We start from the raw sequence: 14,570 nt of genomic DNA, 5'->3' as shown, positions 1-14,570 counted from the left end.
TTGGGTAATTTATGGTTTTTAAGAAATTTGTTCATTTCTTCTAAGTTGTCCAGCTTAGGAACTTAAAATTTTTCATAGTTTCCTCATATTATCTTTTTAATGGGTCTATAGTCACATCCCTATCTCATTCATAATATTTGTGATTTGCATTTTTTCTTATCTTTTTATTAGAAATTTATTAAAGTTAATTATTTTATTGAATCATTTAGTCAATCATAAAATTGAATAATTTTATTAAGTATCTTTAATAATAGTTGCTTTCTTCTACTAGCTTTAGGTCTATTTTTCTCTTTCTTTTTCTAGTTTCTTAAGATACAAACTTGAATTATTATTTTGAGACTATTCTTCTTTTCTACTGAAAGCATTTAGCACTATAAAATTTCCTCCCAGCACTTACTAAACTGTATTCCACAAACTTTAATTTTTATGTTTTCATTTTCATTAAGTTCAATCTATTTTTTTGTTACAAATACATACGTAATATTTATTTATTTATTTATTTTTATTTTTTCCACTGTACAGCATGGGGACCAAGTTACTCATACATGTATACATACTTTTTTCCACAATCTATTTTTTTATAGTTTTACCTGTAGCGTATGGAAGTTCCCAGGCCAGGGATTGAATCTGAGCCACAGCTATGACCTATGCTGCAGCTGCAGCAACATTGAATTCTTTAACCCACTGCACCAGGCTGGGGCTCAAACCCACACTTCTACCATGACCTGAGTGCAGATGAAAGATTTTTAATAAAATGAATAATGAAGAGCAGCATAAGGAAAAAATGAGGTAATTATTGTCTAATAATTACCTCAATTAATTATTGTCTAATTACCTCATTTTTTTCTTATGCTGCTCTTCATATTCACTTTATTTACCAAGTACTTGCCTCTCAGTAATTGGAAAATTATTAAAAGTAAACCTGTAAAAAGTTTCCAACCTGGATAAAAAAATACGTGGTCAATATTTTAAAAATTTTTCCTCGTTTAAATATTGACATATTTCATTAAAACCTGAAATTTTACCCCCCTTTGCCCTATTTAAAAAGTCATAGCATCTCAATATCATTCATTTACAAATCATGAATTATCTTCTGAAGCATATGAGTTACATTTGAGATAACAATGTAACTATTAAGTTTTATCTCCAAACATATATTTTATATTCACCTTTACTTAGCGTTCTCTGTTAAATGCCATTTACATTATTTTTCTCATTTATTTATTCTAAACAGAGTAATTTTGTTACTTCCAAATCTTTGTCCATAGCATTCTTTTTACATAGAATTCCTATACTTATCTTCTGGGTCAATCCATGTCAAATTCTTTCTTCAAGTTCAAGCTAAGATAACACAACTTCTGGGATGTGTTTATCATTAAGCATGTACTCACTTTATCCATTAATTTGACTGTATTTGTACAATATTTAGGATGAAAGTAATATTCACCAAGCACTTTGTTTTATGTTTTAGTATGTTCCTCTTGTGTTGAACTCATCTCCAGTATCCATGTTTTATCTCACTGACTATAAAATTTTTCAAAGAATAGTAAAGAATGTTTCTTTTTTAATGACATGTGATTCATTTCTCACTTTTCAGTTAATGCTAATGACACCATTATTTACCATTTCTTCCAAGATTAAAAAAAGTTACTTCCTCTTTTACTCTCATTCTCCTTATCCACTCAGCAGAATCATATTTTATCATTGACTCTGCAGATGAAATATATTTAATTACTACTATTTTCCTGAAAGAATCTCTTTCCTCTTAGATTCTGAGACACTATTCTTCTGGTTCTCCTCTTACTTTATTAGTTACTTTTTCTCAGTCATGTCCACTGACACCTTTTAACCTTCTAGACCACTGTACATTGCATAAAATAAGGTTCAATTCTCTTACTCTTCTTTTTCCCAGATTCCCTACCTAGATCAATGACTTTAAAACTTTTTATTGGAGTTCCCATCGTGGCACAGTGGTTAACGAATCCGACTAGGAAACATGAGGTTGAGGGTTCGATCCCTGACCTTGCTCAGTGGGTTAAGAATCTGGCGTTGCCGTGAGCTGTGGTGTAGGTTGCAGACGCGGCTTGGATCCTGTGTTGCTGTGGCTCTGGTGTAGGCCAGTGGCTACAGCTCTGATTTAACCCCTAGCCTTGGAACCTCCATATGCCACGGGAGCGGCCCAAGAAACGGCAAAAAGACAAAAAATAAAAAATAAAATAAAACTTTTTACTGCAGCCTACACTAAAAAATACATTTTCCATTGGGTAGTTGGCTTTTTTTGCTGTTGAGTTGTATAAGTTGCTTGTATATTCTAGAGATTAAGCCCTTGTCCATTGCATCGTTTGAAAATATTTTCACCCATTCTGTAAGTTGTCTCTTTGTTTTCTTTTTGGTTTCCTTTGCTGTGCAAAAGCTTGTCAATTTGATTAGGTCCCATTGGTTTATTTTTGCTCTGATTTCTGTTGCCTTGGGCGACTGACCTGAGAAAATATTCATGAGGTTGATGTCAGAGAGTGTTTTGCCTATGTTCTCTTCTAGGAGTTTGATGGTGTCCTGTCGTATATTTAAGTCTTTCAGCCATTTGGAGTTTATTTTTGCGTATGGTGTGAGGGTGTGTTCTAGTTTCATTGCTTTGCATGCAGCTGTCCAGGTTTCCCAGCAATGCTTGCTGAATAGACTTTCTTTTTCCCATTTTATGTTCTTGCCTCCTTTGTCAAAGATTAATTGACCATAGGTGTCAGGAGTGAAATAAGTCAGAAAGACAAAGACAAATATCATATGACATCACTTATAACTGGAATCTAATATACGGCACAAATGAACATTTCCACAGAAAAGAAAATCATGGACTTGGAGAATAGACTTGTGGCTGCCCAGGAGGATAGGGAGGGAGTGGGAGGGATTGGGAGTTTGGGGTTATCGGATGCAAACTATTGCTCTTGGAATGGATTTACAATGAGATCCTGCTGTGTAGCATTGAGAACCATGTCTAGATACTTACATCGCAAAAGAACAATGGAAGGAAAAAAAATGTTTACATGTATGTGTAACTTGGTCCCCATGATGTACAGCGGAAAAAATAAATAAATAAAAAATAAAATAAAATAAAAAAAGAAAAAAATACATTTTATGTCCTAATGGAGCATATAATACACATAATCATAAAGTATAATTTCAGTAAACCATACTTATCCATACAAAGGATGCTGAACTCTAATCTTTCCTATACCATTCTTTATTCTATTGTATTTTATTTTAAAAAACTATTATTACAAGTCACTCAATTTATTTATCAATGTTGCTACTCACAATACCCCAGGAATTAGCATCTGTTTTCATGATTTTATATATACCATAATATACTATCTATACGTCAGTGATTCCCTAACTTACCTGTCCTAGAACAACCTATCACCAAGCCCCAGATTGATTTATCTAGTTTCATTCTTGACTTTCAACCTGAAATTCTACTAGGGCATCTCAAAATTAAAATATCCAAAATGCAGTTCTTGATTTCTCTGTTACCTCCACTAACTCATTCATCCTGAATATGACACAACAAAACATTAGCATTAATCCTACCAGCTTAAACCCCAAATTTAGCATTATTTGATTTTATTCTTTTCTTTATAACCCCCCATATTTCCTTAATTAGGTCTTTCCCACCATTCTTAAAAATGTATTAGAAAACAATCCACTTCCCCGATTCCACTATTGAAATGATTTGTCAATATACTATCATCTTTCATAAAGACTACTGCAATAAAATTTCAACTAATCTTCCTACTGACATCATTGTGCTCCACAATCCATAGCATCTAAAGAGATCTTTTAAAAATGTAAATTGGGTTATGTTACTTATCTACTTAAAACATATCCTTTTGCAATTAAAATTCTATTTGCTTACCCAGTGTTTTACTTTCAGTTCCCTAGAAAACAGAACATGAGACAAAATCTTATTTATTAGCAATTTACCTGGGAGTGCAATCCCAGAGAAACACAAGTGAAGCAGAAGTGATACAGGGAAGAAGCAAAAGCAGGTATGAGGGTGTGCATTACCAAACTAGCCAAAGTTTTCTAACAAGTGAAGCAGATTTCTCTGCTAACAATAGTCTTGCTCAATCTCTTAAAACATCTTTGCAAAGGTTGCATGAACCTACTGTGTGTCATAAAGGTCCGTCTTGGGAGAAGAAGAATTTATTTTCCATTTTTTGAACTTTTATCAATGACGTAAGAACTCACCCCACTTATAGTTTGCATCCTCTAAGTTCACTAGAAACCTGCAAGAGAAGACAAAAACTCCACAGGTTCATTCCAGCCAACGAACAGGCAAATATTCCTGTTTTACCAGTTAATGTCATGATTGGTGATGTTTGACCTGCAGCAGTAGAAACAGTAGCTACTGTAAGTTGGCTATGTATGGGAACAGTACAAGCCCTTGCTAGGCCTGCTCCAGTCAGGAAGAAAGACCAAGTCATAGATCTGGGATAATCCTTAAATTAAGGCACTAACACAAGGTTTATAAGGGTTTTTATTAGTAGTAGAAGTAGTCAAGTGTAGCTGATTTATGATGTTTCTTCAGGTTCTATTGTACAACAAAGTGGCCCAATCATACCCCATTTCCAGTGGGGTCCCATTGCCTATCCATTCCAAATATAATAGCTTACATTCAAAACACCCCCAAAATTCCCATCCAGCCTACTTCCTCCCCTTCCCCCATGGGAACCCCAAGTTTCCTTTCCTGGGCCATGCTCTGTTTCTGTTTTTTTAGATAGGATCATCTGTTCCATATTTTAGATTCCACAAATAAGTGATATCCTATGGTATTTGTCTTTTTCTTTCTGACTTATTTCACTTAGTACGAGAGGCTCTAGTTCCATCCATGTTGCTGCAAATGGCATTAGTTGGGTTGCCATTGTGTTATGTCACTTAAGAATGAGTAATATTCCATTCCATTCCATATATATGTACCACATCTTCTTAATCCATTAATCTGTTGATGGACATTTAGATTGTTTCCATGTATTGGCTATTGCGAATAGGGCTGCTATGAACATAGGGGTGCATGTATTTTTTTGAATGAAAGTTTTGTCCAGATATATGCCCAGCAGTGGAATTGCTAGATCATATGGTAGTTCTATATTTGGTTTTCTGAGGCACCTTCATACTGTTTTCCATAGTGGTTGTACCAATTTACATTCCCACCAACAGTGGAGGAAGGTACCTTCTTCTCCACACCCTCTCCAGCATTTGTTATTTATTGATTTGTTAGTGATGACCATTCTGACTGGTGTGAGGTGGTACCTCATTGTAGTTTTGATTTGCATTTCTCTAATAATTAGTGATATTGAGCATTTTTTCATATGCCGGTTGGCTATCCATATGTCTTCTTTGGAGAAATGTTTATTTAGGTCTTCTGCCCATTTTTCAATTGGTCTTTATTTTTATTTTTTTGCTATTGAGTTGCATGAGTTGTTTGTATATTTTGGAAATTAGGCCTTTGTCTGTTGCATCATTGGCAAAGATTTTTCTCCCATTCTGTAGGTTGTCTTTTCAGTTTTTTTAATGGATTCCTTTACTGTGCAAAAGATTTTGAGTTAGATTAGGTCCCATTGGTTTATTTGTGTCTTTATTGTCATTATTCTAGGAGGTGGATCAAATGAGATGTTGCTGTGATTTATGTCAAAGTGTTTTGTCTATGTTTTCCTCTAGGAGATTTATAGTGTCTGGTCTTATATTTAGGTCTTTAATCCATTTTGAGTTTATTTTTGTATGGTGTTAGATAGTGTTATGCTTTCATTCTTTTCAATGTAGCTTTCTAGTTTTCCCAGCATCATTATAGAAGATACTTTTTTCCACTCTACGTTCTTTCCTCCTTTGTGAATTTATAAGGTTTTAATTGATGTAATTTTTGCCTTTTTCTTGACTTTCATCTTTACCACAGTTCCTCTCATGCACTATTCTTTGGCTACACTGTCCCTCAAGGTAGCAGAATTTGTACATGCTGTAGAATATTTTCACTTCCTTTTTGCTCTGTGGAGAATATTTACCAAGTATTTGCATGGTTAGCACCATCTTGTCGCTTATAACTCAATTCAACACTATCTCCTCAAAGACCATCCTAGATTCCCAAGATAAAAATTGCTTACTGGGAGTTCCTGTCGTGGTGCAGTGGTTAATGAATCCGACTAGGAACCATGGGGTTGCAAGTTCAGTCCCTGCCCTTGCTCAGTGAGTTGACGATCCGCGTTGCTGTGGGCTGTGATGTGGGTTGCAGACGCAGCTCGGATCCCGTGTTGCTGTGGCTCTGGCATAGACTGGCCACTACAGCTCCAATAGGACCCCTAGCCTGGGAACCTCCCATATGCCACGGGAGCGGCCCAAGAAATGGCAAAAAGACAAAACAAAAACAAAAACAAAAACAAAAACGCTTACTAGCAACTTCCCAAAATGTTACCTTGATTTATTTTCTCTAAGGCATTTATCACAATCTTGTTTATTTATGTGTTTGTTTATTTTTGTTTCTTCTACCCCTAGAACACAACTCTATGCAAATAATGATATTATTTTTCCTGTTTACTGCTGCATTCATAGTACTTATATCTGTCATGTAGTAGTTATTATCATAAACCTCTATATTTTAAGTGGTATTAATGTTTTTCTAGTGGATACATGGTAGGACCTTTAGATTCCCTCTCATGACCAAGGCATTCTTTCTTTCAGCTGCTGGGAATGTTGGCACTGATTACTTATTTTGAGCCCCGCCCTGTTAATTGCTCTTTGCTAAAGGAAGATGTCTCACCAAGGTCATATCTCCTCCCTAAAGGTAGTCTGCATCCCATCACGGGTTAATGCAGGAGTAAAAAGACCTGGCCCTATTGTCTCACTGCACGTTTGTAAGGGGGCGGTGCCATTCCAAGTTCAGCTTTTCTCCTAAGATTGGATGTGGCCTCTGCTGCTACCATATCACAGTTATATTTCTTCCTCTACCCTGACTTGCTTCCTACATTCTGTTTCAAGGTTGTTTCCAAGAGCATTTCCCAATAAACCTCCTCAATGTAATACTCTGTCTGAATCTGTTTCCTAGGGTACTTGACATAAGGCAGCTACTTCGGAAATATTTTTAAAAATCTAGATTGTCCGTTTCAACTACCATTGTCCTAGTCTAAGTTTTATCACTTTCCACTTTGATTATTTCAACAGCCTCCAAATTGTTCTTTTGTCATATACCTTGTCTCCACCATGAACCTCTTACTGCTTCCAAAATTTTATTGGGTCCTGGAACCCTCTGCAAATATGATAAAGTTCTTGTCTGGTCCACAACCCCACCATATCAAATAAGTATATTTTGCATCTATATATACGTTGTTAAATACAATTTTCTTGGCCTAGGACCTCCGAAAAGTCATCTATGGAACCTAACATAAGAACATTTGTTCAAAAGGTGAAATTAGAGTACCTGGCAAAATATGCAATTACTTAAGCACTCTATTTTCTAAGATAAACAGAGCAGTAAAATTATTTTCTATATTTATTTATTTACTCTCTTTTTTGTTTACTTGTTTTTCTTTGGCTATCTGAGCGACACTGAAAATCATCCAAGGAAAAGAACAGAAAGCCATGATAAAAGAAGGAAGATAACTTCAAAAGGTGAGAAAAGGAAGTAATGCCCTTGGCCAAACAAAAGGGGGGTGGGAATTCCCTTAGAAATTTAGATATTTAATTTTAAAAAATTAAGATATAGTTGATGTATAGCATTATATTCGTTTCAGGTGTATAACATAATGATTTGATATATGTATACATTGCAAAATGATCACCACAAAAACCCTGGTTAATACCCATTACCTCACATAGTTACAATTTTTTCCTTAGGATGAGTTTTTTTTTGTTTTTTTTTGTTTTTTTTTTGACTGCACCCATGGTATACGGAAGTTCTTGGGCCAGGGACTGAACCCACAACACAGGTGTGACCTATACCACAGCTGCAGAAACACCAGATATTTAACCTGCTGTGCCACAATGATAATTTTTTTTTGTCTTTTTGTTGTTGTTATTGTTGTTGTTGTTGTTGCTATTTCTTGGGCCACTCCCGCAGCATATGGAGGTTCCCAGGCCAGGGGTTGAATCGGAGCTGCAGTCACCGGCCTACGCCGGAGCCACAGCAACGCGGGATCCGAGCCGCGTCTGCAACCTACACCACAGCTCACGGCAACGCCAGGTGGTTGGTTAATCCACTGAGCAAGGGCAGGGATCGAACCCGCAACCTCATGGTTCCTAGTCGGATTCGTTAACCACTGCGACACGACGGGAACTCCCACAATGATAAATTTTGAGATCTACTTTCTTAGAAATTTTTGAATATACAATAAAGTATTATTAACTGTAGTTATCATGCTGTACATTACATTCCCAGTACTTATTTTATAACTGGAAGTTTGTACCTTTAGACCCCTTCACCCATTTCACCACTTTTCCCCAAACCTCCAAATCTGACAACCAGCAATCTCTTCTCTATAACTATGAGTTCAGTTTTTTGCTTTTGTTTCTGTTTTTAAGATTCCACTATAAGTGAGATCATGAAGTATTTGGTATTTGTATTTTTCTGATTGACGTATTTCACTTAGCATAATGCCCTTAGGGTCCAACCATGTTGTCACACGGATTTACCCTTATAAATCCTTCTAGGTTTTTTTTTAAAGAGGATATTTCTCTCTGAAAGAGATTGATAATACAATAGAGATCCTAATTTTTTTTTTTTTTTGGTTGTGCCCACAGGGCCAGGGATTGAACCATAGCAGTGACCTGCACCACAGCAGTGACAACTGAGCAGTGACAATACTGGATCCTTAACCTGCTGAGCCACCAGGGAACTCCAATTCTAATTAAATTTAAAATCCTTTTAAATCAGTAAATAATTTGTCTCCTAGCAATTATGTATAATGTAAAATCAAGAGAATTCTGTGAATGCAGGTGAACATTTAAAATACCTAATCAAATTAGTTAAAATCAATATAGTTACAATAAACATAACAGGCCAGGTTTGCTTACCAAGAATGAGAAGGCAGAACAATTTACTCATTAAAGTTAATACAGTGGTATGTTGAGCACTGAAGTATATGGATGATTGATTCATAGTCATTGCTATCAATGAAAATCTTCTGATTATTATATAAGGATATTGAGACCTAATTTAGTTTTTACTATGAAGATCAACTCTTTAGATACCAAATTCATTACAAAATTACTCAAGTCCATCCTTTTTAATTTTTAACATGTTGAGAAATTTTGTAAGCAATGCACATCTTAATAATAACTTCATACATTTATTATACTTTCATTAGGCATTGGGAAGTTTGCTATATATTTAAATCAATTATCCCATTTAATCTTCACAACTACCCTGAAAAGTAGTTTTATACCCCATATTACTGTTGAAGAAAGGCTTAGTGATTATGCAATTTGCCTAAAATCACACAGGGAGTAAGTGAAGAGCCAAGGATCAAGCTCAAGGCTACTGTATATCACATAAAAAATCCTTTAAAATAATCTACACACACATTCAATTGCTTATAACATACATTTTATGATCCTTATGTCAGTTAACCATTGCTTATAATGAAAAACTTCAAAACTTAGTGGCTTAAAATAAAAATCATTTATTTGTTCACAATGCTGAGAACTAGAAATTTGCACTAGACTCAACCATGGTAGCTTATCTTTGCTCTATGAGCTATTGGTTGGACTCAATACTAAGTGCAGGGCCACAAGTGGTATAGTTGGAATGACTGATTTTACTGGCTCTTTATTCCCACATAGTCTGTCATCATTCAACTGATGAGCTTGGTTTTGGTCAAATGGTAACAGTATTCCTAGAGGGAGAAAATGGCAGTTCTAAGGCTGTCTGAAGCCTAAGCTTAGAATGAGCACCACATTAGTTCTGTTTCATTCAATTAGTCAAAACAAGTCACAAAGCCAGAGCAGATCCACAGGGCTTAGAAATAGATTCTGTCTTTTTATGGAAGGAGATGAAACTAATTTGTGATCATTTGTTATTTACTAAATTACTGTTAGCAATAATGAGAAATACCTATTAATAATTACTTGATATTTAATGTAGTAATCAAAATAAAGATTCTTGAAATGATCACTATGAAAAAATAGCTAAGAAATGCTAAAATTGGTAAATTAACATGTAGACATAAATGTAATTATTTTGTTCAGCAGAAGCAATAAAGGGTTCTTAGGAATATACGCTCTAGCAAAGTACTTTTTTTTAAATTTTAGTCTTATTTTTGAAGCAATTTGTGAAAATACATCTTTTATTACTAGCTTCTAATACTCAAGAAAAAAGCCATAGGATTTCAAATTTATCACTGCTTTCTGATAGAGTTGTAAATTATTTAAAATTTTTTCACCCTCAGAATGCCCAATTGAATGCATTGAGGGAATACATTCAGGGATAAAAACAGAAAGTTTCAACAACTGATGCAATTATCTTACCAAGTTAAAGAGAATCATGACTTTCTCTAAACATTTTAAACTTAGGAGGTTCACTTTTCTTTTTAAATTCTCCAGTAGGTCAAAACAGAGCAGCTGACAAAAATCAGTGTTAAAAAATATAACTCATTTTCTTCACAGAATGTAAAAAATGCATAAAATGTTAATGTAGAAATATTGCCAGACTTTTTATTTCCCTTTTAGAAATAGTTTTCTGCTAAAATAAATGAAAACATTTGGTACTAAGTAACTTAGCAGTTGGCAAGACAATATTGCTTTGTTTGTTTTCCAATAATTAAGACTAGGCATTCAGGTGATTTCTATTAGAATTCTCTTCCTGGGGTTAAAAAAGAACTTTGTTTATAAAGTCAAATACCGAGCTTTCTTTTCAGCCTGAGTATTGACTTCTTCCTTTGTCTAACAGAGCACAGTAACTTTTACATCAGGAGAAAAATACCAAGCAAAGGATAATCAAACTGATAAATTGCTGTACTTATTCTTTATTTATTGACTATCAGAGTCTAGTCAAGATCCAATTAAAGCCCAAAATAAAAGAAGAGGAAAATAGTAATAGATCAGCAAATACACAAAACTTCTTCTGGAGTCTAAGGAGAGAGCTTTTGTTGTGGTACCTTATGCTTAACCATTTGTGACAAATATATATGCTACCTTCTCATTCTACCTAATGAACAGATTTTACTTTGTTGAATATCTTAAACTCGATTAATGTTAGTAATTTCCAACTGACATTAGCCATGCCCACAATATGTGTCCTTTCCGGTGGCAGATACTCTGATCACTTACCTTGGTTTTTGTTACCTAGAATAGTTAGTACCAAGAGCATAGAAGAGCTATGTGAAAACTCTTGATGAAAAATTTTTGTTTTTTTAAGGGAATATAATTTACTAAAAAACATCAAGCATTTTGCAAATTTAGGCGGGATAACAATCACATTGTAAGAGTAATACAATTAATATTCGTAGAATACAGGCCTTATACTGGGAACTGGGAGCTGGGAATATATATATTAGAATATACATATTGTCACATTTTAATTTAATCCTCCCATTCCTCCAGTCCTCCCAGTTCCTCTAATCTTTGTACTTTCCTATATTTTTGTCTTTGTGTGTGTGTGTTGATCTCTTTTGATGGGGCAAAGAATTTCATTAACTATGAGTGAAGCATGCATAGGGAAAATAAAGTGACTGTGATGAGAATCAGATATTTCTAAATTTTTTAATTATTTAATTAAAGATGTCCTATCTTTGTATTACTTGCATTTGATTAATATATTGATTCAAACAGCTCTTCAAGATTAAAAAGGAGAGAAAGAAAATATTTCCTGACGTATCCAGATAATAATGTGGTAAAAGGTCTTTTAAAAGCTATAATCACCTGGAGTTCCCATCGTGGCTCAGCAGTAACAAACCCAACTATTATCTATTAGGATATGGGTTCCATCCCTGGCCCCACTCAGTGGGTTAAGGATTTGGTGTTGCTGTAGCCACAGTGTAGGCTGCAAAAGTGGCTCAGATCCCTTATTGTGGCTGTGGCATAGGCTGGCAGCTACAGCTCCAGTTGCACACCTAGCCTGGGAACTTCTATATACCAAAGGTGCAGCCCTAAAAAAAAATTATAGTCAATATTCTTTGTTCACTACTGTAAACACATATTAGTGTAGATTATATTAAGCATACAATTCCACTTATAAATTATTACTTATTTTATGGCTTTTCTCAAAACACATATGATTCTAAATGCCAACTTTACATATAGAACCTGCTTCAATAGCACTTACGCTTTGATATTTTAAATGTCAGCAGCCCATTTTTGATGAGCAGCTAAACAATTCTAAAACAGCATGTACATTTAAAAAAACAGAAAAAAAATCTGTGTGCAAAGTCCCGTTAACATTTCATTTGACTGCATAAAAAGTGGCTTTTGTTAAAAATAGTAAGTTGAAAAAGAGCTAGCCAGTATCCCTTTCAAACCTATAATGTACTAGTAAATTCTACCCCATAATATATTTTAACTACTAAAGACTCACTTATGCCCAAACACAAAAAGAATATTAATGTGAACACTGGAAGATTGAATATGAGCATCAGAATGATGTTCTTTTCCTGTAGATATTATATCATATGAACAGATGGCCTGCCTTTTTTTTTTTTTTTTTTGCAGAAGAGCATTTCTATTGCCACACAAAGTACTCATGGTATAACTGAAAAGTACTCATGGTATAACTGGAGCCAGAGGGAGAAGATCTGAGTTGTAATTTGAACTACTTCTTCATTTTACATGTTTGACCTAAGGTAAGTTAGGGTTAGAAACTGAAGAAATTTGGGAAGTGTGGATAACACCACATTAGAGGATCATTAAATTGATTAAGTGAACCATAATGAACATTTTTTAAAGAAATAAATAAGAATACAGCAAAGTAAGAAATATTGAGATGCCCCACACATAGCAAGTATACATACTGTGTGAAAATATTGCTTCAGTTATATAGATGTCTTGTGGTTTGCCAGAGTGTAGGATCAACCTTTCTCCAAAAAACAATTTGGTTCAAATGTTGAGACATCAAGAAGATATATGAAAAGTTTTATTATTCACATAGAGGGGCTTTCTGTGAATAGAAAGACAGATACCCAAGTGTATCCAAAATGGCTTGAGTGAAAGGATGGGCAAGTGTCTTTGTTTTTAATTGTGATTTGGGGGTGGGGTTAAGAGTGAGGAAAATTTGCACTTCCCTCTGGCATCAAAGAGAATGTGCATACTTTTTCAATCAGCCTTCCCAGATTTTTGGAAGAAGAAAAATGGGAGTAGTTGGGCTTTCAAGTTCTTATGGTCGAACATCAAAATGGTGAGAATTTTTATTGTAATGGATACATATGTGTACCTGGCCATTTCTTATTGACATATGCTATCAAAAATATGCATACGCAACTTCTATTATTATGCAGTTTTCACCACATGATATTCAGAAAAATGAGGCCAATATAATCTTTACATGTTTGAACTCTGGAAGGATGTTGTGTGGGTAGAGTTCCAATGCCAATCCTTTGTCTTTTTTTTTGTCTTTTGTATTTTTAGGGCACACCCATGGCATATGGAGGCTCCCAGGCTAGGGGTCGAATATGAGGTATAGCCACTGGCCTATGCCACAGCCACAGCAAAACTAGATCCGAGCCGCATCTGCAGCCTACACCACAGCTACATGTGCATATTTTTGATAGCACTTGTCAATAAGAAATGGACAGATATACACATATGTATCCATCATGGCAACACTGGATCCTTAACCCATGGAGAAATACCAGGGATCGAACCCTCATCCTCATGGATACTAGTAGGGTTCGTTAACCACTGAGCCAGGACAGGAACTCAACCACTCCTTTGTCTTTAGTCTTATGGGTTCCGTACATTTCCAAAGTTACTCAGGTCAGCAACTTCCCACACCCTCCTCAGTCAGGTTATGTTAGATTTTGTTGTCACAGTTACATTTCATCCCGTCCTTCAAGTTGGTATTTTAAAATGTGCACATGTTAGGGTTTACTCTTTGTGCTATAAAGTTATATGGACCTGATAAGTGGATAATGTCTAGTGGTAGATACATGATAATATCAACACCTTAAAAAAATTCTCCTATGGTTTACTTAGTCCCTCTCCTCCACCTCAAATCTTGGACAACCAGTGATCAGTTAATCATCTCTATAGTTTTTGTTGTCGTTGTTGTTTTGCTTTCTAGAGTGCTATGTAAATAGAATCATAAGGTATGTAGCCTTCTCATGCTGGATTCTTTTACTGAGCAATAGACATTTAGAATTCATCCATGTTGGAGAGTGGATTACTAGCTTGTTCCTTTTAAACAGTAAAGTATAACATAGCATGTATGTACTAGTTTGTTTATCTATTCATCTATTGAAGAACATTTTGGGTGCTCCCAGTTTTTGGTGATCATGAATAAACACTATAAACATTTATATGCAAGTTTTTATGTGGACGTAAGTTTTCAAATCAGTTGGGTAAATATCTAAAAGTTCACTTACTAGATTGCATGGTAAGACTAT

Source organism: Phacochoerus africanus, chromosome X (genome assembly GCF_016906955.1).
Source record: "Phacochoerus africanus isolate WHEZ1 chromosome X, ROS_Pafr_v1, whole genome shotgun sequence".
Lineage (NCBI taxonomy): Eukaryota > Metazoa > Chordata > Mammalia > Artiodactyla > Suidae > Phacochoerus > Phacochoerus africanus.
Note: the sequence above shows the minus strand (reverse complement) of the source record.